Genomic DNA, 26,538 nt, shown 5'->3' with positions numbered 1-26,538 from the left:
TCTGGAGAGTACTCCCTCCCAGAAAAATAACCGTGTGTTATTTCCTCACATATGACCGGAAACTGGGATTTTGTGATCTCTGCTGTGCGCCCCCCCTCCCCCTGCTCAACGCAGCTCTCAAGGTCAAGAAACGTCACCTCAGACCTCATATTTCCTTCTTTTGCTGCAATGGATTTGACAAGCAGCCCCTACCTCCTTGTGCATAACAAATGTTTCACACATCTAAAAGTTATGCCTGGAGTCACAGAGTTTAGGGCTCGAAGCAGCCGTGTGTGGATCATACAATTCATCTGCCCCATTTCCCAGATGAGCCAGTGCAGGCCCGGAAAGACAGAAGGCCTTCCTCCAAACGAAGCAGCCCTATGAGTCGTCTGCTTTTAGACTCCTCTCTTCAAGGACAAATAGCCCCAATTCTTGTCATATTTTTTGCCCACCCTCCTTGCCTCCATCCGTTGCATTATTTTTTTTTTTCCCCTAAGTTTCCTTGACCTGCTGGCAAAGGCCAAACCGTCCACATGGGCTCACTCCACCGGGTGGAGGCCTGGTCCTGGAGGGCACCGCCCTGTGCACAGCTGTGGACGTCCCTCCCACCCAGGCCACATTCCTTGGCAGGCCTGCGAGGCCGGGAAGCTGTAAGGTGGACGTGTCTCTCCCTCTCCTTCCAGGCAGACGCAGACCAAGGCTGAGTCAGGCGTTTATTTCCCGTGTCTATGCCCCCCTCCCCGTGGTAAACTGCCGAAGCCGGAAGTCTTGGCCCCTGGAAGCGAAGGAGCCGTGGCGCAGGGGCTGTGGTACCTGAGGCCAGGAAGGCTGCGAGGAGATCAGGTGCATGGGGTCACGACACAAGAGGCTGCGTGGAGGTCCTGGGGGCCGCTGCTCATCAGCTGCAAAGAGAAATGGGAAAGTTCCGCATCAGGGTGAGCTCCCTCCTGATTAGTGCCCACACTCCGCCCCGCCGGGCCCATCCAAGGGTTCCCCACCCCCTCTTCACGCCCATCACGCGACCCTGCTTAATTTCCTTGCAGGCTGATCTCATTTACCTCGCTGACCTTCCCTGCTTCTATTCTCGCCACCAGATTCCTCCACGATCATTCACGCTTTTTCATTTTTGTCCACGTTTATCCTCAGGTGTGCTTCCCTCAGGATGCCAAAGTGGCTGCCAGCCGCGGAAAAGGGGGCTTCGTGCTTCCTCATTAGCATCCACGGAAAGCCACGCCCCACGGAAGGACAGGTGTTTGTACCACCTGAGCGCTCTGAACTCAGCCCTGTGGCCGACAGGTGAGTGAGGAGGCGGGGCTTCCTCGAGGAGCGCTAACCCCAAGGAGGGCCTAGCCCTGGAGCTCCAAACAAATGCAGGGAACATCGTGCTCAGACTGGAAGGGAGGGGAAGAGAAACGGAGGCCAAATGCACAACCGGTGAACCCCCACAGACACCAGCCAACCCCACCTGTCTCTCCCAACTCCCAGTGTACCCCTGGGGCCCAAATTAGCTGGGCAAGCTCCCGGCCAAATTACTAGTCTATGCACACGTAGATTGTAACTTTTTTTAAAAAGCGATGAATCGATTTTGAGAGGCCTCCAAATGCACTGAAAGTGGTATTTTACAAAGAATACTTGAATGGCCCCATCCGTATATACCTACAGCTGTGCACAATCTTCAAAGAACTCTTCCCCAATGTGAACCCTAAATGCATTAGGGCAAAGGAGAGGAGCAGTCTCGTGTCTGAATGGCTTTTTGCATCATTCAAAAAGGCTTCTTTCAACTTGGAAGCATTAAGCAGAGTTGGTTTTGATTTAGAACTGCTTTACAGGGGGGAAGAAATTTTGGCCGCATTACTCCACGGCAGGGATGGGTCGAGATATATCTGGACAATGTGCTCGGATGAAACAATTTTTAGACCGCTCATGTGTTGGGAGGAAGGGGGAACAAAAATGTGAATTTTATGAAGTTTGAGGGTTTTAAGTTTTCCAGATTCATAGTTTTGTTTTTTAATTTTCCATAACTAATTCGTAGATTTCTCCCCTGGATTTTGGAGTATTATTACAGAAATAAAAAGTCACTGGAGTTTTCTCTGGCAACAAAAGTGTATAAATATTGACTCGAGGTACAAGATATTTAAAAGGTTTGATGTAATGTACTCTAAAGGATTTTGATTTTTTTTTAATTTTTTAATCTTTTTAAAAACCATTTATTTTTACTTATTTATTTTAGAGAGAGAGACCATGAGTGAAGTGGGGGACAGAGAATCTGAAGAGGGCTCAGTGCCGACAGCAGTGAGCCCGACGTGGGGCTGGAACCCACGAACCTGAGATCAGGTTCTGATCTGACCTGAGCTGAAGTCAGACACTCAACCGACTGAGCTACCCAGGCGCCCCATTTTTTTTTACATATAATTAGAATACTGGGGCTAAAAGGACTTTGTGAACGGGCTCGGCTTTTCATATTGCAGGTGAGGAAACAGGAAGTGTGGCCTCTCACACTTAGCCCAAAGCTCTTGCCATCCCAATATACGCCTTTGTTCCTCTGGAAGGCATTTTCTCTGGCAAATATCATGTTAAGTAAGTAAACCTGTGCTCCTGGGTTAACCTGAACTAAAAGCTCGACATATTTTTTTTCCTCTAATGCACTGGGCACACACTTTACTAGTGACTGTGGAAACACAAAGGATCAATCCGGCAGGAAGTCTGCACTGTGGTCCTCGGTTGAATCAAGGAAACCCCTTCCCCAGTTCTGACCTTCAGTGTTCCTCCAACAATCCCACCTTTCCCCTCTACGAGCACTGGTCCCGATGCTTTGCTGGATGCGTATTATTGCCATACTAGCCCTGACGGAAAATCATCGGGGGTCGCGAGATCTGCAGTGAGAACTTTCTCACCCCTGCGGGGTCCTCTGAGGTCACAAGTTCTGAGACACAGAAGTGGGCCTCAAGCAGATGGCCGGGGCCCGGCGTCCAGCAGGTGGTTTGATCAGGGAGGTCGGCGGGGGGAAGGGGACTGGAGGGCAAGCCTTCTGGACGTGTTGAGGCTCACTGTGTGCTGGGAAGGAAGCCAGAGAAGCAGGATACAGATCCTGTCGGGAGTGGGAGGAAGGTCAGGGCCGTGACTGTGTCTGTGTGTCCGGCCAAGGTGTGGGGCTGGGAGGGGAGGTGGGCCGGAGTGCTCCCGGAGACCAGGGGTGTGCCGTGGGGGAGACGGGGTGGGGGGGAAGGTCTTCAGTGATGGGGCACAGAATAAGGCAGGGGGGTTGAGGATCAAGATTCTTTGGAGGAGGAAGTTTACACCCCAACTGTGTTGGGACAGTAAGGACCTCAGCCAACCGAGGGGAACAGAAACGGGGGTTACAGGAAGCAGAGGCTGAGAAGATGAATTTCTCACCCGTGTTGTGACTCCCCGCGTCCTCTGCCTCGTCTCCCTTTGTTATGGGTTGAATTGTGCCCACTCCCCACAAAAGAGATTTTGGGGTCTTGACCCCCGGTCCCACCGCCGGTGACCTTATCTGCAAAAAGCGTTGTTCCAGGTACAACCGGTAGAGGTGAAGTCCTTCTGGAGTAGCCGGGGCCCTCCATCCAGTAGGACGGGTCCTTAGAAGAAGAGGGGCGGTGGGACACAGACTCGCACGGAGGACAACAGAGGTAGACACAGACCCAGGGGCGCCTGGGTGGCCCCGTTGGTTAAGTGTCTGATTTCGGCTCAGGTCATGATCTCACGGTGAGGTCGAGCACCACATCGGGCTCTCTGCTGTCAAAGCGGAGCCCGCTTCGGATCCTCTAACCCCCTCTTTCTCTGCCCCTCTCCCACTCGTGCTTGCTCTCTCTCTCTCTCTCAAAAATAAATAAATATTTTTAAAAAATGAAAACGCAGACACAGAGGGAAGACAGCCACGTGAAGACATAGGCAGAACGTGGAATGATACTGCCCCTCGTCCAGGCAATTCTGGGACCACCAGAAGCTGGCAGAGACAAGGAACATCCTTCACTTGAGCCTTCAGAGGGAGCACGGCCCTGCCGCCACCTTGAATTTGGACCCCCACCCCCTTCCAGGGCTGTGACACAATACGTTTCTGTCGTTTCGAGGCACTGGCTTGTAGTACTGTTACTTAAGCCTTGAAAAACGAACGCACGCCACTTCTAAGATTCTGCATCTCGGGGCGCCTGGGTGGCTCAGTCGGTTAAGCGTCCGACTTCGGCTCAGGTCATGATCTCGTGGTTCACGAGTTCGAGCCCCGCGTCGGGCTCTGTGCTGACAGCTCAGAGCCTGGAGCCTGCTTCGGATTCTGTGTCTCCCTCTCTCTCTGACCCTCCCCCCATTCATGCTCTCTCTGTGTCTCAAAAGTAAATAAACGTTAAAAAAAAAAATTAAAAAAAAAAAAAGATTCTGCATCTCAGCCAACTAAAGGAGAGAGAAACAAATCAAGACGTGTTCAACCAGTTTTTAAGCGAATTGGCCCAAATCTACCCAGACAGCTGCTGTCCTCTCTCTCTTGGATGCTCGCTTTGCTGTGCCCCCCCAACCCCCACTCAACTGCGATGCCGGACCCACTTCCACGGGGAGAAAAGATGGGGCTCTCAATGTCAGTTTCCCTAAAGGAGTCTTTCTCCCTAAAATCTTTTCTCTCATCTGCTCTCTTAATCCTTTCATATGCTCCAAGCAATTCAAAGAATCTAAAGCTGCAGCCCAAGTTCTCAGAAATTCCTGATGAAAATCTGCATGTGGTGATCTGTCACCTCTGTTTGAAAGTTTCTATCTGTTCTATCTTGGTGCTTAAACAAGACTTTATTTGAACAAATGCCATAAGATTTAAAAACAACAGAGACTGGCAAATATGATCAAGGAATGAGAATCTATTTAAAAAAAAAAAAAACACCAAAGAGATGTGAAAAAGAACCAAATAGGATTTCTAGAAGTAAATGTATAATGATTGGGATTAAAAATGGGACGGACGGGCAACGGGGCAAGGCTTGAATGTCACCGGAAGAGAGCTGACGATAATCCAGGGGGTTAAAAAAGGTGGTGTGTATTTCCCTTTTGTGTGTCGGGCTGCGGTGAGCACTCAGGGTCGGCGGTCATGTGGGAACACAGGTTCCTTCCGTATTGTTGCTCAGCCAATCCCCAAGGGCATTAACCCTATCTGGCCACAGGCACAGGTGATGGGACAGGTTTTATCCCCCTCAATCCTTTTTGAAGCATTACTTTTGTAAAATACAGAGGAAGAGGAGGAAGAGGAGGAGGAGAGAGTGGAAGGGGGGAGGGGGAGGAGGAGAAGAAGGAGAAGAAAGAGGAGGGGGAGGGGGAGGATGAGGAGGGGGAGGAAGGAGGAGGAAGAGGGGAAGAAGCAGGGGGGAAGAGGAGGGAGAGGAGGAGGGGGGAGGAGGAAGGAGAGGAAGAAGAGAATTATCAGTATCATTAGTATAATTATCGTTACCAGAATGCTCAGGGATTGTGACAGGACTGAATTGCTATACATACCTAAATGCTTTTCTATTTTTTAACCAATCCCGCCACAAACCAGTGACGGGTGACGGCCCTGCTGTGTTCCACAGGCAGCTCTTTGAGCAACATTACCCCAGCGCCCCAGAGGGAGGAAAGGTATGGAAGACACACACCTCCACTCACACCTTGAAGACTTAGTCCCTGGGCCACATCCAACCACAGAACAGGAAACGCCACACAGCCAAAGAGCCATGCGTCCAAGTACAGCCCTATTAACCCAGAAGAAGGGGAGTGACCCACTGAGTACAGCCAATCATCTCCTTCGCAAGTAGATTACAAAGCATCGGGACAGAGCGCATCGGAGTCTCCGTAAACTGAAGGGTAGAACCAAAGAAATTATCCAGAATACCCTCCAGAGGCAAGTGGAAACATAAAAGACAGGCCACAGGTCCTGGGAAGGTCCGAGAAAATGGGGAAGAGAGACTACTTAAAGCAATACAGACCAAGAATTTTCTAGAGCTGCCCACAATACCAGTGCTCAGATTCATGAATCACAGCGAATCCCACGCTGGGCCCTGCTGTAAAGGCACTATACGTCAATACGTTGAATCCGCACAGCAACCCTAGACTGCAGGCACCATTTTCATCACCATATCACAGAGGAGGAAATCCGAGGCACAGAGAGGGTAAGTAAATTGCCCGGTGTCACACAGCTGGCACAGAGCAGAGGTGGGTTTCCAGCCTCTTATCACAATACGATCCTACATTCTCTCTCAAAAAACCTGTAGTGTTTTAATTACAGCCCCAAAGGCAACGCTTTAAAAAATAGACATGCAGAACATTTTTATTGATGTATCTAATGATTCATTTTAAAACTCCCTCTAGGTCAATAGACGTAAGTAAGACTCCAACCTGAATATGAAATTCCCACTGCTTGGAGATACGGCGGACTTGGGGTATACTTCCATAAATCCACTCTCCTGAAGCCCACCCTGAAAATGATAATACACAAGAAAAAGGGAGAGAAAAAAACTTCATTTACAGGGAAACTGAGAAGTGGCTGCGGTCCCACGCCCGACTCTGAAACCCTACAGCAGAGACGTGTTCTCATCCAATTAGAAGAGGGACCACAGGACCAGGTCACGTTTGCATCGTTGTTCTTGGTGACCAAGGGAGACACCATTTTCTGTGGCCCAAGAGGTGTGTCGAGACACTTGCTTTGCACACCGAAGAGCCCGAGGCACCTACTGCTTTCTCCCTGCTTCTCAGGGCCTCCCTGCCTCTCTACCCAGTGCCAGGCAGCAGGGAAAGGGCGAGGCTCCCGGTCCAGACTCCCGTACTGAGAAGCTGGGCAACCCCGGGCAAATCGCTCTACCTCTCTGAACTCCTCTGTAAAGAGGCTGGATTTGCATCGGCAGTTTTCGGACCTTCCCGAGACTCAAGTCTTTTTCTCCTCATGAACTCGGAGACAGACACGGCACACACACAGAATGGAAAAGAAAATCAGCCACCGGTAGCTGAGTCAGAGGGGGTGGGGCGAAAGCCAGGCCTTTCTGTCCCTTCCCATAGACTGGCCCCGACAACCCCTCTGACTCCTCAGAGCAGTCTGAATACAGCCTTTCCGGCTGTAATAGCTGATGATTCCCTCAGGAGCCAGACTACTAAATATTGGTCTCTGCTGTAGTCTTCGGAAAAAGAGGAGGAAGGGAAGGGGGGAGAAGAGGAAGACGGGGAAGGGGGGAGGGGGAGGGGAGGAGGAAGGGAGGAGGGGGAGGAGGAGAAGAAGAAAGGAGGAGGCGGGAAGGAGGGGAGGTGAAGAAGGGGGAAGGAGAGGAAGAGGAGGATGAGGAAGGAGAGGAGGAAAGAGGAGGGGGAGATAGAGGGAGGAGGGGTAGGAGGAAGAGGAAGGGGGAAGGAGAGGAGAAAGGGAGGAGGAGAGGAGGGGAGGAAACAGGAGTAATGGGGAGGAGGAGTATGGAGAGGAGGGAGAGGGAGGAAGAGGAGAGAGGAGAGGAGGAAAGGGGATGGGGGAGGAGGGAGAGGAGGAAGGGTAGGAGGAAGTGGGAGTGAGAGGACCCAGAGAAGGAGGGGGAGGAGGAGGCAGAGGAAGGGGAGTGGAGGAGAGGGGAAGGGAAGAGGGAGGGGGAGGGGGAGGAGGGAGAGGCAAGGGAAGAGAGGAGGAGAAGAAAGGAGAAGGAGGGGAGGAGGGAAGAGGACGGGAAGGAGGGAAGGGAAGGGAAGGGGAGAGGGAGGAGGGCAGGGGAGGAGGGAGGGGAGGAGGAGGGAGGAGGGAGGGGAAGATGGAGGGAGAAGAGGGAGAGGCAAGGGAAGAAAGGAGAAGAAGAAGAAAGGAGAGGGGAGGAGGGAAGAGGAGGAGGGAAGGGAAAGGGAGAGGGAGGAGGGCAGGGGAGGAGGGAGAGGAGGAGGAGGGAAGGGAAAGGGAGAGGGAGGAAGGCAGGGGAGGAGGGAGAGGAGGGGGAGGGGAAGAGGAGGGAGGGGGAGAAGGGAGAGGAGAGGGAAGAAAGGAGGAGAAGGACAAGGAGGGGAGGAGGGAGGGGGAGGAGGGAAGGGAAGGGGAGAGGGAGGAGGGCAGGGCAGGAGGGAGAGGAGGAGGAGGGAGGGGAAGGAGCAAGGAGCATCAAACGAAGCACTCAGACAAGAGCTACAAGTTATTTTCAGGCTTGAGCCCAAACAAAATGTGACAGCCGCCTTTGCTTGGTGAACAATTAACATGAGGTAACTAAACAAGACATTTATTAACAAGAATTATGTAGCCATACCCCCTTTTCGCCCCATCCCATTAAAACGTCTCGCGAGGAAAGCAGCGTTTGGGGGCGGCCGGTCTCACCTGGGGAACAGGCCAAGGCAAAGCCAAGAGCCCCATCCCTGGCTCAGACCCAGCCAACGTGTCGGCGTCTGGTTTCTTCCACCTGGACATTCACCTCGGCCCTCCGTGGAAGCAAATCGGAACACCAGCAAGCTGGAGACGTGGATGGAGAACAAAAAGCCTCTTTTGAACCGAGGGCAACAAAATAAAAAGGGCTGCTGCTTTTTTTTTTTTCCAGCCCCTAAGAAAAGAATTACTCCTGCTAAGCCCCAAAGCTGACATTTTCATGAGAAAACAAATTTGGGCAATTTCATTTACTGCCTGCAAATCCTGAATGACCTGGAACGAGGGCCGAACGGCATTTGCACAGACGGCTCCTCTCCTCGCCCCGGCCCACACGTGTTAGCTCAGCCTTGCCTTTTCTTCTTCCCAATGGATCCCTGGGGGTGCCTAGAACCTTCTATTTATTTATTTGGGGTAATTTGGAGGGTGAGTATTGTGTCTACGCACTGTGTGTTTCTCCTCAATGTCAGTAGCAAAGGAATTCTTTTTTTTTTTAATGTTTATTTTGAGGGAGAGAGAGAGACAGAGTGCGAATGGGGGAGGGGCAGAGAGAGAGGGAGACACAGAATCTGAAACAGGCTCCAGGCTGTGCGCTGTCAGCACAGAGCCCGACACGGGGCTCAAACTCACAGACCGCGAGATCATGACCTGAGCCGAAGTCGGAGGCTCAACCAACTGAGCCACCCAGGTGCCCCAGTAGCAAAGAAATTCTTACACTTAACTTGCACAGAGGACTGTTAAGAGGACAGCACCCCGGTGCAGCAGAGGACCCACCTCGGGGACACCATCCCTTCCCAGAGTGCCTTGCACCCCTGCTGGAGCCCCCCCACCTCCCACCGCACCCGGTGACCCTCACCACTTCTCCTTGTCACCTGCTGTTCTCCGCTCCCGTGTCCACGCTCACTGTTCCCACTGTACCGAATCCAGGATCTCACTCATTCTCGGATGCACCGTTACTGCAAATGACTCCAAGAAAGAAAATCCCCGCCCATGAGGGGCACCTGGGTGGCTCAGTCTGTTAAGAGTCTGACTTCGTTTCAGGTCACGATCTCACGGTTCGTGAGTCCGACCCCCCGCGTCGGGTTCTGTGCTGATGGCTCAGAGCCTGGAGACTGCTTCGGATTCTGTGTCTCCCTCTCTCTCTGTCCCTCTTCTGCTCACACTCTGTCTGTCAAACACAAATAAATGTTAAAAAAAAATTTATTTTTAAACCAAAAAACCCTGCCCATGAAACATTGACACTACGTTCTCTTACTATTCAGAACTGCTGGATTATACTTCTCAAAAGAGTTCTGTTAAGGCTTACTTAGATAGAGGACCGAAGTGTTTATTGCTCTCGTACCTGTGTGAAAAGGAAAATAGAAGCTAAATTAACTGAGGGCAGTATTTCTGAAGTCTCATCACATGGAGACTTGTATTTGGGATCTCTTTTCAGCCCTGAGGCCTGGTGTCCAGCTTCTTGCACAAAATCTCCAGGTGTCCAGCTTCTTGCACAAAATCTCCATCCTCCAAGGTTTAAAGATTATTGAAAAAAAAAAAAAAAGACTTCTATTCCTTTCTCAATATGGCTCTTAAACTGTCCAGCCATGTCATCGTAAGCGACAAGGGGATTCTCATGTGGGCAGGCAATGACACTATGTCAGGACTGGCACCAGACCAGAAGTGATCGTGAGATGCCCTCCATACCCAGACTTGGCCCAAATTCAGAAATGGGAGTGTGTGTGTCACAGCAATTGGAAACTGCGGGGTACACGTCGTTTTTGCTGAGTGTTCCCTCTCTACCTTTCACTCGGCCAACCCCTCCTGATCTCCATCCCCAGCTTAAGGGTTTCTCTCTCCAGCCCCCTTCCTCTCATGGTCTACATCCCCCTGCTTCAGACCTTGTGTCTCAGTCTGTGATCACACATCTACAAGTGGGGTCACGGGACACCTGGGTGGCTCAGTCGTTGAAGCGTCTGACTCTTGATTTCGGCTCAGGTCATGATCTCATGGTTCGAGCTGGAGTTTGAGACCCGCGTCTGGCTCTGTGCTGACAGCATAGAGCCTGCTTGAGATTCTCTCTCCCTCTCTCTTTCTCTCTGCCTCTCCCCTGCTTGCTTGCTTGCTCTCCAAATAAATAAATGAACGTAAAAAAAATTTTATAAAAAAAAAGTTTGGTTACAGTGCCACAGAAGAGGAATAAATAAGGCACTGAAAGAAAGAGTCTGAATTCCCGCCTGAATCTGCGTGCAAATGCATGATTCAAGACAGCTGTATCTGGGTATAAGGAATGAACACAACTGTGACTGTGTGTTCAGCCAGCATGAAGGTTTGAGTCTCTTTATGCAATGCGCATTCGAGTGGGGGAGACAGATGATAACCAAAGGCAGATAGGATAGGATAGGATAGGATAGGATAGGATAGGATAGGATAGGATAGGATAGGATAGGATAGGATAGGATAGGATAGGACAGGATAGGATATATAACAGGCATAACAAGTCATATCACAGAAGGTAAAGTAGGCAGAGGGGAGAGAATCGTAAAAGATCCACTTTAGATGAGGCTTCTCAGGGGGTGATATTTGAACGGATCTCTAAAAGAAGGGAGAGGAAGTCCATGAAATCCCCCGAGGGAAGAGCGTCCCAGGCAGGGAGAGAGAAGGCAAAGGCCTCGAGTTGGAAGGATCTGCGGTGTCCGAAGGACAGCAAAAGGGCTGGTGTGATGGTAGCATCGTGGCAAGAGGTGAGTGGTCAAGAGCCACGTGAGCACGGTAGCCAGAGGCTAGATGAGTCGGGTCTTTGCAGCCACTTGACCAGCCCTTTGGACTGGTTAAACTGGCCAGTTGTCCTGACGTGCGCCCAAGAGCCCTTTGATTCAACCGTGCTGATTTCCGGGGGGGATTTGCGGGGTGGGATGTCCCAAACACCACCATGAATGAGCCTCTCCGCTCTCCTTTCATACCTATCCACCCTTTGCTTGAATCCCTACCTACCCAAAGCTCCTTGGGGTAAGTATATCTGTATTTTGAGGCACCTACTCGCAATGAACATCAAACGAGAGGGACACGTAGGGCAAAGAAAGACTTTTCTTTACCCCCTTTTCCCGTGCAACCGTGCCCCAGGGGACTCGTGGTTCCCCTGGCCTTGGATGAAATTCAAGGAGACGCCATCGACACTCGTTCTCACAGCTGGATGGAAAAGAAGCAAAGAGCATGAGGGTTATAAGAATTGTTGGTGTCATACCTGCAACTGATCTGCTCCACGGGGGGCGTTACGGTAAACCTGTGAGAGTGGTATTCCCCCTACAAGAGAACCCTTCTTCCCACCCAGACTGGCTTCAAAAGTCTGCAGTGACTTTCCAACGTGGGACACCTGTCTGAGATTCCCACTGCAAAGCCGACAGCAAGGTTGGGGGTAGGGGGGAGGCGCGCAGGGCCGACCCAGGTGCCAGGTGATGAAGGGAAACCTTCGGAATATTCTACCATGCTCGCATACCGGCTTATGTGTTCTTTCAGTTTTCAGAGGATTCTAAACAAACCCAAATTTATACTTCTATATTTAGCAGCCCCCAGTTTGATTCTGATCCTGTCTGGAGACTGCATGGCCTCCTGCCAATGGTTAAATTAGTCTGTGGGACATCTACTGCTCTGAGCTAACCAATGGCCGTGGGATATTTTTAGCAACTGTAATATAATGTTGGTGGAACTGTGCATTTTTATGACTTTGTAAAGTAATCTCTAATAGAGTTGAAAAGCGATGTCCCTTATTAACCCCGTAAAGGCCACGGTCCACGCTTCAATAGGAGCGGGGGAAGCAGACGTGAGTTGTCGTTTCCTGAAGAAAGGGCAAGACCAGAGAGCGGGGCAGCTGGGTTGGAAGTCTGTCCCACAAAACACTAGACTCGGGCAGTGCTGAGGAGGGTCTCTGCTCCCTCTGATACACCATTTCCTTTGCCACGTCTGAAAAAGATATAAGGAAGACATCCTCGAGGATGAGAGCCCTTTCTAAAATAGCCTTGTCTGTGTGCCCTGCACAACGCAGCTTCCCCACCGCCCGCATGGGTCCCCTGCTGGGCTGACCCCCAACACGTTCCGCCCCCCACCCCGCCTGGCTTCCCTCACACAGTCACTTCTGCCTGGATGCTTCCGCCCATCTCTGCCCTGAAAGCCCAGCTCACCACGACATTCTCCGAGGAGTCTTCTCGAATTCTCCCAGGCAGAACTCGCCAGTCCTCCGTGCCCACTCAGATCCCCAGACAAGGCCTGCAAAGACAGGTGAAAGAGAAGATTTTGCACACAAAGTCCTAAAAGTGTGTAGGGGCACCTGGGTGGCTCAGCGGGCTGAACGTCCAACCTTGGCTCAGGTCACGATCTCATGGTTGGTGAGCTCGAGCCCCACATCGGGGTCCGTGCTGACAGCTGGGAGCCTGGAGCCTGCTTGGGATTCTGTGTCTCCCTCTCTCTGCCCCTCCCCTGCTCACACGCTGTCTCTGTCTCTCAAAAATGAATAAACATTTAAAAAATTAAAAAAAAAAAACAATGAGTCCTTAGACCTGGAAGGACTTTCCTGATGTCTTGTTAAATGAGAAGAGCAAGTTGCAGAGGAGAACGTGGGGAAGGGAAACGGGGAATTACTGCTTAATGTGTACAGGGTGTCTTTTGGGGGGCGGGGAGAGGTGATGAAAATGTTTGCAATTATGCCATGGTGGTGGTTTCGTGACACTATGAAGACGCTAAAAGCCACAGCGTTGTACCCTTTGGTTACGGGGGTGAAGTTCATGTTCTATGCATTTTACCCCACTAAGAAATTAACCCACAAATCCTATACATGTGCAGCATTTTGAAAATGCTTCTTTCTGAGTTCCTTGTTGGTAAAGAAGGCACTTGGGATCGATGGACTGAACGGAGCCTCCCTGGACTGTGGGGAGTGAGCGCAGGGTTTCTGTGAAAGGAAAGGCATCGCTCCAAGAGGAAAAGAAAGGAGAGGGTGGGCGGGCCTCCCAACAGAGATTAGGGAGGAACCTGTCGAACAGGAAGGCTTAAGGGAAATTCTAAGAGCTGAGGAACATAAACCCTCCAGCAGGACCTCACAAACCCTCAGTAAAGCACCAAATAGGCTCGTCGTAGGCAGCACATAGTTTTCTTGTGGAAACCAAGGAAGAGTAAGAGGCTTCAATCAAGATCAAGATGAGACCAAAGCCAAGGGAGCCCATGGAGACACAGAGGACAAACTTCAATGGGTTACACGTTTTTAGAAGTCTGTTGCTTTGTGCCTCTGCTAAGCGGGGGGCACACCTGTTCCATGGAGATAGGATTGGGGGCTTGTCCATCTTTACGGTCCCTGCATCGAGAGTACTCAATATGCATCAATGGAATTGAACTGTATTAACACAGATATTTCTACTTGTGATATAATTGGCATCTAGCATTGTGGAAGATTAAGGGGTACGATGGATTGATTTGATACATTTATGTATGTGGTGCAACGCGATGACCTCCAGAGTGAACGCTAACACCTGTATCACAACACGTAACTATCACTTCTTTTTTTGTGGTGAGAACATTTAAAAGAAATCTTTTTTAATGTTTATTTATTTTTGAGAGGGCAAAAGAGACAGAGCATGAGCGAGGGAGGGGCAGAGAGAGAGAGAGAGAGAGAGAGAGAGAGAGAGAGAGAGAGAGGGAGAAACGGGAGACACAGGGTCTGAAACAGGCTCCAGGCTCTGAGCTGTCAGCACAGAATCTGACACGGGGCTCGAACCCACAAACTGTGAGATCATGACCTGAGCCAAAGTCGTACACTTAATTGGCTGAGCCACCCAGGCTCCCCCCGTTGTTTTTTTTTTTTTAATTTTTTTTTTTTAATGTTTATGTGGTGAGAATGTCCAATGTAGTCTCTTGGCAACTTTTTGAGGTATATGACACAATACTGATGGTGACTATAATCACCACGCTGGGCATTAGATTCCCAGAATTTACCCATCTTCTACCTGCAAGTTTGTACCTCTGACAACACCTCCCAAACCCCCCCACCGCCGCCCACCTGCTAGCCATATTCTGCTCTCTGTTTCAAGGAGCTCAGCTTTTTTTATATTCCACATTTGCATTTGCCCTCCTTGGTGTGATTTATCTCACTTGGTAGGACACCTTCAAGGTCACCCCTGTTGCTACAAATGGCAGGATCTCCTTTCTCTGGCTGAATACTATTCTATTCTATTCTATTCTATTCTATTCTATTCTATTCTATTCTATTCTATTCCATTCCATTCCATTCCATTCCATTCCATTCCATTCCATTCCATTCCCTCCCCTCTCCTTTATCCATTCATCCACGGACACACACAGGCGGCTTCCATGTATGGGCTATTGTAAATAATGCCGCAATAAACATGGGAGTACACATACCTCCCCACAATCCTATTTTTATTTCCTTTGGAAGTAAAAGTGGGATTTCTGGGTCATATAGTAGGTATGGTTTTAATTTTTTGAGCCATCCCCATACTGTTTTCCATAGGGGCTACACCAATTTACATTCCTCCCAACAGTACACAGCGTTCCCTTTTCTCCACATCCTCACCAAAATTTTTGTCTCTTTGATCCTAGCCATTCTGTCAGGTATGAGGTGATATCTCATGGTGGTTTGGATTTGCATCTCCCTGATGATGAGTGATATTGAGCATATGTCCACGCACATGTTGGTCCTTTGGCTGTGTTCTTTGGGAAAATGTCCATTCAGTTCCTCTGCCATTTTTAATTATTTGCTTTCTTCTTTTTTATTTTTTTAAGTTTATTTTTTTATTTTGAGACAAACAGAGACAGAGACAGCGGGAGTAGGGGAAGGGAAGAAAGAGGGGGAGAGAGAGAACCCCAAGCAGGCTCTGTGCTGCCAGTACTGAGCCTAATATGGGGCTTGAACTCATGAAACCTCAAGATCACAACCTGAGCCGGAACCAAGAGTTGGACACTTAACTGACTGAGCCACCCAGGCGCCCCCACTTTCTTCTTGTTGAGTTAAATGAGTTCTTTATATGTTTTGGATTTTAACCCCTTCCCCGATATGTGGTTTGCAAATATTTTCTACCGTTCTGTAGATTGCCTTTTCATCCTGTCCATTGTTTTCTTTTGCTATTGCAGAAGCTTTTTAGTTGTTGCCTATGTTTTTGACACCACATCCAAAACTTGGCAATTACTGCCAAGATCAATGTCAAGGAGTTGTTTTCTTCTAGGAGTTTTTATGGTATCAGGTCTTATGTTTAAGTCTTTAATCCATTTTGAGTTAACTTTTCTGAGTGATGTACGATGCAAGCCTAATTTCACTCTGATGCATGCTGCTGTCCAGTTTTCCCAACACCATTTGGGAAGTCGAAGAGACTATCCTTTCCCCACTGAGGGTTCTTGGCTTTCATTGGATTTTTTTTTTTTTTTACATTTTTCTAATCCAGAGATAAGTCAACAGCCTACTGTATTGACAGAGTTAATGCTCATTCCCTAAACCAAAGGACTTTAAAGCCTCTGTCCAGCGTTCTCTCAACCAGTCTCCTCTGGAGACTTTTCTCTGCCCAGCACTGTCCCTGGCAGTGCCATGCATACCTATGCAAACACATATCTCCATCTAGTACTTCAACTTGTGGGAAGGAATTATATTCAGGCCACAAACTGGGGTGTGTCGAAGGGCCATCACAGTCCTGGTGGCTGGCGCAGAATCGGTTGATCATTTTCCAGGTCAGATGTTCTTCGGATGGTGGCGTTACTGTGATTTCACAGCAAGCCTAACGGGTACACAGGGCAGGTTTTATTGGCCCCATCGGGTGATCACCCCTATGGGTGATCAGACGAAAGGTCAGGAGGCTAAAGATGCATCAAGCGGTGGGATTCCCACTCAGGATCTAAATCACATGGATAGTTTTTGCATGTTAAGTCAGCCCTTTGGGGAACAAAATCTATCAGTTAAAACCAATGTACTGGTTCATTCCTTCCTCACTGCCCATTTGTTAATAATCATCTTCTTCCCATTTGGCACACTGTTTAGCATAATAGTAAGCGTCACTGAATGTTTTAGAATTAATAAATGTCACATTTCCTTCCCTTAAAAAAAAAAAGCATACCATCAGGTGGGAATGATAAACAGGTAAACAATCCAAATGCAGTGTTATAATTATATTAATTCGACGAATATTTGTTGAGCACGTGGTATATGCCAGAAGCTGGTAAGAGATAGAGAGGGGTTATAGTACAGAATTTAAGCACTGTATGAGAGCCTGACCACCTAGAGGTCAAATCCCTGCTCTGCTACTTTAGCTCCGGGACTTGGGCAACTTCTTTAATGTTAAAGAGTTTCAGTTTCCTCCTCTGTAAAAGGGAGACAATAAAATATACTTCACGGGATAGCTATGAGGATTAAATTAGTTGCTATACGTAAAACTTTCAGCATGGTGCCAGCTCCAATGGTTAATTGCTCAATAAATGTTAGAATCACTGTTATCACTAGTTGGAATCTGTGATGTAAAGGGCAGAGTCTACAACTAGAGAGAAAACTCAGATTTTTAAAATTACAAACTTAAGGGGTGCCTGGGTGGCTCAGTCGGTTAAGCGTCAGACTTTGGCTCAGGTCATGATCTCACGGTTTGTGAGTTTGAGCCCCACATCGGGCTCTGACAGTTCAGAGCCTGGAGCCTGCTTCATATTCTGTGTCTCCCTCTTTCTCTCTCTCTCTCTCTGCCCTTGTCCCACTCACTCTCGCTCTCTATCTCAAATAAATTTTAAAAATACCATAAATAAATGAATAAACAAATAAATAAATAAATAAAATTACAAACTTAAAATCTGCGATTTTAAAAATAATTACAACTAGGGCATCCAAGTGGCTCAGTCGGATAAGTGTCTGACTTCCGCTCAGGTCATGAACTCACAGTTCGTGGGTTGGAGCCCAGTGTCAGGCTTTGCGCTGACAGCTCAGAGCCTGGAGCCTGCTTCAGATTCTGTGTCTCTCCCTCTCTCTCTACCCCTCCCCCGCTCATGCTCTCTCTCTCTCTCTCTCTCAAAAATAAATAAACATTAAAAAAAATTAAAAAACAAAAAAAAAATGACAACTCACCAACATATTTATATGGCCGATTGATTTTTGATAAAGGTGCAAAAGGAATTTGATGGGGAAGTAAGAATTTTTTCAACAAATGGTGCTGGAAAAACTGGATACATACATATGCCGAAAACAAAAAACAAAAACCAACATCAATCCTTTCCTCACACCATACACAAAATTTAACTCACAATGCACCACAGACCTAAGTGTAAAAGCTGAAATTACAAAACTTCATCCTAAAATAATCCATCATGCCCCTTTGCAGCCGACCCTCTCCTCCCACCCCCTCCTGTATACTCGACAACCAATCATCTGCTTGCTCTGTCACTACAGTTTTGCCTTTTTACAAACGCGTGTAAAGTGGAATCACACAACAGTTAGTTTAGTCTTCTGTGTCTGGCTTCTTTGCTTAGCCATAATGGTTTTGAGATTCATCCACGTTCTTGCACATTCCTCACGTTTGTTCGTTTTTACTGCTGACTGGTACTCCATGGCGTGGATATAACACAATTTATTAATCCGTTCACATGTGAACACTTGGAGTATTTGTAAAATTTTTTGGCTATTATGAATGCAGCTACTGTAAACATTTGAGTACAGGTTCTTGAATAGATGTACTCTTTTCACCTGGGTGAATGCCTGTTCATCGGGTAGGTGAATGTTCATGAGACACCGTTAACCTGTTTTCCAAAGTGGAAAACAATTTGGCATTCCCACCGCCTCTAAGCCAAACTGGGGGGAAGATCAGGATAGGAAGGACCATTGAGCTAGCCTCCAGCCTTCTGAGCAGGTGAATATCTGATGTCAGACCAAACAGAAGAGCCATCTTTATTCCCAAGATAGGACCTCGGGAAGACAGAGGCAGAACTAAAGTACAGAACAAATACTCACTGCCTGAGCCCAAACCAAAGGCAGGGCCTCACGTTGGCCTGGTCTCAAAACATCTTAAAGACAAGCTTGCATTCTTCATTCACGTGCTCCCCCTCTGGCCTCCAGAATTACAAATATTTAGGGAACAAGAAGATGGGGACTATTGTATACACAGACCAAGGGCCCTCCTCCTGAACTGTTTCCACTTCCTATGACTATTTAATTCATATTTGCCTCATTTGTTTGAATTCATAAGGCAGGACTGACGTTGCAATGAAATCCAATAGTTCTGCAAAATGCTAGAGGAAACACAAACAGTAGTGGAGCATTCTGCGAAAACATCTCCCTGCAGGTCCTTCGCCGACCACATCAGCTACAAGGCCACACAGACCAGGAACACGGGGTAATTTATCCACCTGGCAGAGGAAAGAGAGCACTGTGTGTTGGACAGGGCGGAGGGTACGGGAAGGGACATGGGCAGACCTGAAGGTCTAGCTGGCTGTACATGTGGTTGCGGGCTGTCAGGCCAGAGCCAGCAGGTGGGGGGGGGGGTCAGAGTTTCGACAGACTCTCACCGTCTGGGATAGGGATTTTCAAACTACATCCTGCAGAGCTTCATGGCTCCCCGCAGTGGACATGAGCGGATAAGGGGCTCCCGACTACTCTTTCTGGCCCTCAACGAAAGCAACTCTGCTTTTCAGTGTTTTATATATTCAAGTTTGTACAAGATTTCATTGCTTCTTTTTAAGAACAAAAACTTGTTGCTAAAAACAGTTTGGAAATGACTGGTTCAGAGCAAGATCCCCCAAAGAACGCCTCTACTGAGACAGACAGGTAGCATACATGAGTAATGCAGGCTGAAGAGCACATACGAGGGAGGAGTAGGGACTGTGGCTAACCTAAGTCTTCTATAAGGCAGCTGTTACTCAACTCCAAAGAGGCAGACATTTCCACCCATGTCAGGGGCAGAGATGCATGGTTGTGTCATACAGATCAGACATGGGCCATAGGAGAGACAAGACTTTCATAGGAGCACCTAAATACCGTCCAAGAGACCTGCCTACAAAGGCAAGAAGACCTTGACCAGAGATGGATGGTTAAGCCTGAATTCCTAAGAGCAGAGGGAGGAAACGTAAGTGGCTACTGGAAGGGAACATATCACATATGCTACAAGCAGCATAGTTGAATATTCCCCGTACAGACCCCAAGGAACCCACAAATGAGCTCCAAGACAATGAGTCAGCTTTGCTCATCTACTAACTTGCTACGGTCAGAAGTATCAACATGCGATTACACACCACCAGTCACACCAGACCTTTCTGGCTGCCATCTTCCCTCCCTCCCTCATTCAGACCTGGAGGGTCAGAAACTGCAGCCAGTATTCTGGGGCAGGACAGGAGGAAGAAAAGAGTTTTCCTCTCAGTCCCTACCCAATGCAGACACACACACACACACACACACACACACACACACACACACCCCTTTTCCATCATCGGCATGGCTGGGATGGGAGAGGGGACAGACACTTTAACCTTGAACAAATCCGGAGGTCCTTTTTTCCTCCAACATTGCATTGGGTTAGATAAACTAATCACTAAAATAAAAATGCTTTTGAAGCTAAAAACGACCAGAGGACTTTCTAATTCTTAAGAATGAGCTGGCTGGCTCTGTTGGCCACCCAGGATTTCACCTAAGTGCAGAGGAGCCCATATCCCCAGGGAGCCGAGGGGGAAAGAAGAGAATTGTTAAAGTAGTCGGGGGTTTTTTAATATATAGGGAAAGGAAGGGCATTCTAGACCTTGGGAATCGGAGGCCCAGAGGTACTCAAATGTGAGAGTTTGAAAAACAGCAGGCGGGCTGGGGTGGCCAAAGCAAAGGAAGTGAAATGGGTAGGTGGGGCCAACTTGCAGGGGAGACTGTTTTCCGCAGTCTGAAACATGGCCTTTATCCTGAAAGAGAGAGGGGAGTTCTCTGATGAGGCAGAGGTACTTTCTAGAAGATGTATCTGGGGACAGTGTGGACGAGATTAGAGGCACTTTGGGGCTCATTACAATAGCCCAAATGAAAGATGAAGGCCTGAATTAGGACCATTGTGGTCAGAGTGCAAGTATGGATTTGAGAACTTCTCAGGGGACACAACTGACAGGAACCAAGCTCCCTCTGGATGAGAGGAGCGAGGAATGGAAGGCAAGGATAGCCACTTCCCAGAACCTGATCTCTGGTGCCAGTAACCTAGATATGAAATAGCGGAGGAGGGGGAATAGGGAAGGAAAATGAGGAGCTCGTTTTCAGACGTGGTGAATTTGAGGGGCTACTGAGGCAAGACGTTCTTGGGAGGATGTGTGAGAAGCAGCTGGAAATCTGGGGCCTCAGAAGGGCAGAGAGGTCACGGCTGTGAGATGAGCTCTTCTCTCCCCACTCTGGGTCCTCCTCAAGGGGGTACCTTCAGCCTAAGGCCCCCCTCCCCACGTGGAGAATTCTACCAATTCTTTCTTAGCACATCCTAGAGGGAGAGGGGAAAAGCGGATCTCCCTGTAACATTTTCATTACGTTCATTCTAAAATTATACTCTCCTGATCTCCAAGGACTTCCAGTGCCTGCTGTTGATATATAACCACATAACTTCACCCTCTGTATATAATGCTGAATTACTTACGCCTCTTCCACGGCTCGCTCCTGACATGGGATGTCAAACAGAAATAGAACATGCATCTCCCGCATCTAGGGGTGAAACCTTACAGAGAATTCTATGGGCTACAATAAATAATCCCTGATGTTCCTGGAAAGGAGCTCTGTGCGCCGACAAGGTAGGGTCACTGCAGATTTATGAGTGTGTCTTTGAGTCCGCAGGCTCTACAAGGTGAGGGCCAGAGCCTGTAGATAGTGGGAGGTCCGGCGGAAAAGCTACATGAGGACAGCTGGTCCCATGGCGGGGACATCTGGGCACCTGGAGAGCCACATAACAGAGGTTTCCATTTTCTGGATTTTTTTTTTTTTTTTTTTTTTACTGCTCCAGTCACTGCCAGAAGAAGCACTTGAGGTTTGTTGAAATCTGGGTGTGTTTTCTGACAGTGATTCAAGTCTGATACCAAGAACACTGGGACAACCTTTGTGCTGTTGCAAATAAAATGTCTCCCAGCCACTCAGCATGCCCAGAGGTTGGCCTTAGATGGACTATGTATGAATGAAGATTGGTTCCCCTCCGTTTCTCCTTGTCCACTTTCCCTAACTGGCTTTCTGTCTCTCATACGCTCTCTCTCCCCATTTTCCTATAAAAACCCCTTTCTTTGGGGTGCCTGGGTGGCTGAGTCAGTTAAGCATCTGACTTCGGCTCAGGTCATGATCTCACGGTTTGCGAGTTTGAGCTCTGCATCAGGCTCTATGCTGACAGTTCAGAGCCTGGAGCCTGCTTTGGATTCTGTGTCTCCCTCTCTCTCTGCCCCTCCCTTACTTGTGTGCACACATGCTCGCTGTCTCTCTCTCTCTCAAAAATAAACATTAAAAACATTTCTTGGGCACAGACTGGGATACATTACTTTACCTCTAAGACCTTCATTTTCTCACCTGCAGAATGAAGGTATAAGGTCCACTGCTCCTCAAACTTGAATGTGCAAATTATTCCTCTGAGGTCGTTGACAAAACACAAATTCTGATTTGGCATCAGAATCCTGTAGTGGGGTCCAAGATTCTGCTTTTCCAACATAGTCACGGGTAATTTCAATGCTGTTGATGCATGAAGCTCACTTTGAGTACGAAGAGAAATCATGATGGTCAGAAGTCCTCACCTGCAGGACTATCTCTAATTATGCTCATATTCCACTGGTAAAGGCTGTCCACAGAACCCTGCTAGAGTTCTGAAGATGTATCTAGCCTTAATTCAGGAAAGGTAAATGTGGTTAAAAAAAAAAAACACATTCAAAAGAAGCCCATGGAAGCCCATCGAATATTTGCCTTCAGTGGAATACGTGATCTCTAAGTATGCTTACAAGTCAATGTTCTAGAACATCTATGGTTCTCTTCCACAGGGAGTATATCTTAAAAGCTGTCCACACACGACAAAAGACTCTAATGGACTCATTGGTGTTGATGATGGATCATGGAGGAAAAACTTACAGAAATAAGAAGAGAAATCATAAAGACAAGGGTCAACAAAGAAGGACCAAAAAATTATCAATGGTTAACAAAAGTTGGTTCACAGAGAGGCTAATAAGAGAACTTTAGAAAGAGTGTTTAAGGGGAAAATAGAAAAGAAAGTGCAAATAAACACAAAAGGAAAAAAAAGAGAAATAACTAAGACATAGAAGATGTTCTAATAACTTTAAAATAATATCATGAACAGACACTAACAAATTTCGAAGCTCAAAAGCAATTGATGAACTGTTTAAAAAGCACAAAATGGATAAATTTTAATATGAAAGACTGGAAAATTTATTTAGACCAATAATGCTTAAGAAATTGAGAAAATAATAAAAAGCCTTCTCTCCTGCCTCACACCCACACACAAAAGCCAGGCCCAGAAGGATTGACAAGTGAGTGTAGCAAAGCTTCAAGTAATAAATAATCCTCATGTCATGTAAGTTGCCACCCACAAAAAAAATTTTTTAAAGAGGAGCAAAAAATATAACCTTGATACCAAAACCAAACAGACACAAAACAAGGAAAGAAAATTATAGGCCAATTTCACATATGAACAGAGATGAAAACCCTAAATTAAATATAGACTAACAGAATCCAACATATATATTTTTAAGTTTATTTATTTATTTTGAGAGGGGGAGACAGAGCTAGCAGGGGAGCAGCAGAAAGAGAGAGAGAGAGAGAGAGAGAGAGAGAGAGAGAGAGAGAGAGAGAGAATGAGAATCCCAAGCAGGCTCCACTTGGGGCTGACATGGGGCTCGAACTCACAAACTGTGAGATCAGGACCTGAGCTGAAACCAAGAGTCAGATGCTTCACCAGCTGAACCACCCAGGTGCTTCCCAACAGGTATTTTAAAATAATTCATCATAATCAATTTATCCCAGTTATTGAAGGATGATTCAACATTACATCTATCAATCTAATTCACAAAAATTAACACAGGAAACTCAGATGATTATCTTTTTTTTTAATTTTTTTAATGTTTATTTATTTTTTGAGAGAGAGAGAGTGGGGGGGGAGGGGCAGAGAGAGAGAGGAAGACACAGAATCCGAAGCAGGCTCCAGGCTCTGAGCTGTCAGCACAGAGCCTGACATGGGGCTCAAACCCACAAGCTGTGAGATCATGACCCAAGCCAAAGTCAGACATCCAACTGATTGAGCCACCAAGGTGCCCCTCAGATGATTATCTTAATAGATAATGGAAAAGCAGTTCATATGTGTCACACATTCTCATTAAAAGCTTTCAGAAAACAGGGATATCGAGAGACTCTCAAATTGGTAGTTTACCTCTCAAAAACCTATAGCAAACAAAATACATAATGGAGACTCTTTAGAAGGTAAAGAAAAAACTACTGTTGCCATGGTTTGAAAGATTTTGTCTAACTCAGTAAGATAAAAAAGAAGCAGAAGATTGAAAAAAGTAGAAGGAGTTGCTATTTTTGAAGAGGCTATGCTCGTTTACGTAGAAAGGTCAAAGTAATTAAACTAATAAATGTTTATTGAACGGATGAGTAAATGAATGAATGAATGAATGTGATGGTTCAGCAGGATTCCCAGACACAAGATCAACACATCAACACAACAGCATTCAAGAAACGCTTCTGGGGGCGCCTGGGTGGCTCAGTCAGTTAAGTGTCTGATTTCGGCTCAGGTCATGATCTCATGGCTCACGTGTTTGAATCCCACATCAGGCACTGAGCTGTCAGCAGGGAGCCGCTTAGGATCCTCTGTCTTCTTCTCTCTGCCTCTCCCCCATGCTCGCTTGCTCTCTCTCCCCCTCTCTCTCTCAAAAACAAATAAACGTTAAAAAAAAAAAAAACAAGAAGAAAAAACACTTCTGGAATGGCAATTTGAGAAGCCCCACATACATAACCTCTCTGTCTTAGTCTGTTCGGGCTGCTCTAACAAGAGACTACTGACTGGGTAGTTTTTGAACAAAAGTTTATTGCTCACGGTTCTGGAGGCACCAATCCTAACCATGAGGGCTCCACCTAATCACCTCCAAAGGCCCCATTTCCTAGTCCCAGCACCTTTGGAAGTTAGGATTCAACATATGGACTTGGGCGAGGGGAGGAACGCATTCAAACCAGAGCACTCTCCCCAGTGAAATAACCATAGCTGGCAAAAATTATAAAAACAACCACCTGAAGTCTCTGAAAATTGTCCTAAAGGCACTGGGCAAATGGAGAAACACTGATTCGAGAAAATCTAAATGTCAGTAAGACAGTGAGAGCCTGTGTATTTGAGCCACAACCCACTCCTTACATGGCCAACCCCTCCAGCTCAGTGTAAAAGAAGTTCCACTCTGGGCAGATGTGGCCAAGAAGACAGGGCTCCCGCCTCCCCAGCTCTCATTCTGAGGGTTCAGATTCCCCGTGGGAGGAACAGGTGGAAGCAATTCCCATCCCTCCCCATAGCTCCTTGTCTCAGAAGCTCCATTGCAGGAGGAAGAAACTTACTCCATGCAGCCCATACTCATAGGGTGGAAACTCTACCCCAGACATAGCAGGCCAAGAATACTTGGCCCACATCACCCTCACCCTGGCTCACTGCAGGCTGGAGGCTCAGTAGTTGGAGAGGCAAACCAAGAAAACCAGAGATTACCACCCCTACCCAGATCTGTGCTCATGGAGCAGGGACACCACCCCAAGGGAAGTAGACCCTTGTCTGCAGCCCCAACCCCAGACAAGTAGTGCAGAGGCTCTGCCCAGTGGGGGAGGCAAGCTCCATATATCTCCCCCAAAAGACTGACTTTATCTGCGAGGAAGGGTGGGCAAGTTCAAGCCAAAAGGCATTTTCAAAAATAGCAAAGATTTTGTTGGAAAGCAATTAATCAGAGAAGACTAGTAGGTCCAGGATAATAATATGCAAATGGTGGGTCAGCTAGAAGTTTAGTAAAGAGAACCAGGGAAGAAAGGCAGAGGGCTAAGTAAGAGCTATCATGGGACTGAAACAAGCCTCAAAGGCTGGCCTCAGAAACTCACCTCTGCAAAGAACTTGACTTTGATTGGATCAAACGGCAGAGCGACATATGTCCAAAAGCATGGTTGAGAACAACGACACAATCAGCTAGCAATTAGTGGTATAACAGCTGTGTGTTACCCCCCAACAGAAACACACCAGTCAGGAGCTTCAGAGATAGTAGAGAAAGACAGAGAACCGGGCTAAAACCACTGTCATCTCTGGGGTGAAAATGTCTAAGAGCGTGCTGAGGAACAACGCCAAAGGTTTCACACTCGATGGGGAAACAGACTTCGCTAAACTAGTCTGATCACATCACTAAACAAACCAGCAAGGAAGCTAAACAACAGCATCACAAACAGACAAAATCGACTTTAAAACGACAATGAATGTTACTAGGAAATAAAATGGGACATATTATAATAATAAAAAGGTCAAGCAAGAGGAAGAGGTCACCATTATAAACATATAATGCACTTCACAAAGTCTCAGAATAAATGAAGCAAAAAATGACAAAATGAAAAGGAAAAACAGACAATTCAGCAGTAACTGTTGGATACTTTGATATCCTTCTTTTGACAAAGGGAAGAAAAAAGGAGTAGAAGATCTATAAGGAAACAGAAGATTTAAACAACATTATAAACTAAATGAACCTAACAGACATCTATAGAGAGGTATTCAGCAAGCAGATTATATTCTTGAATGCACGTGGAACATTCTCCAGGACAGACCATCTGGTATGCCATAAAAGAAGTTTCATTAAACTTAAAAAAACTGAAAGCACATAAAGCATATTCTCTGACTATACTGGGATGAAATTAGAAATGAGTAACAACAGAAGGAAACTCCAAAAATTCACAAACACTTGGAAAATAACACACTCTTCAATAACTAACGGGTCAAAGAAAACATCATAAGGAAAATTAGAAAATACTTTAAGATGTGGGGGGCGCCTGGGTGGCCCAGTCGGTTAAACATCCGACTTCGGCTCAGGTCATGATCTCGTGGTTTGTGAGTTCGAGCCCTGCATTGGGTTCTGTGCTGTCAGCTCGGAGCCTGGAGCCTGCTTCAGATTCTGTGTCTCCGCCCACCCACCCCCCGTTGCCCCACTCACACTCGTTCTCTCAAATAAATTTTAAAAATACCATTAATAAATAAATACATAAATAAATAAATAAATAAATAAAT

The sequence above is a fragment of the Neofelis nebulosa genome, chromosome 16 (genome assembly GCF_028018385.1).
Source record: "Neofelis nebulosa isolate mNeoNeb1 chromosome 16, mNeoNeb1.pri, whole genome shotgun sequence".
NCBI lineage: Eukaryota > Metazoa > Chordata > Mammalia > Carnivora > Felidae > Neofelis > Neofelis nebulosa.
Note: the sequence above shows the minus strand (reverse complement) of the source record.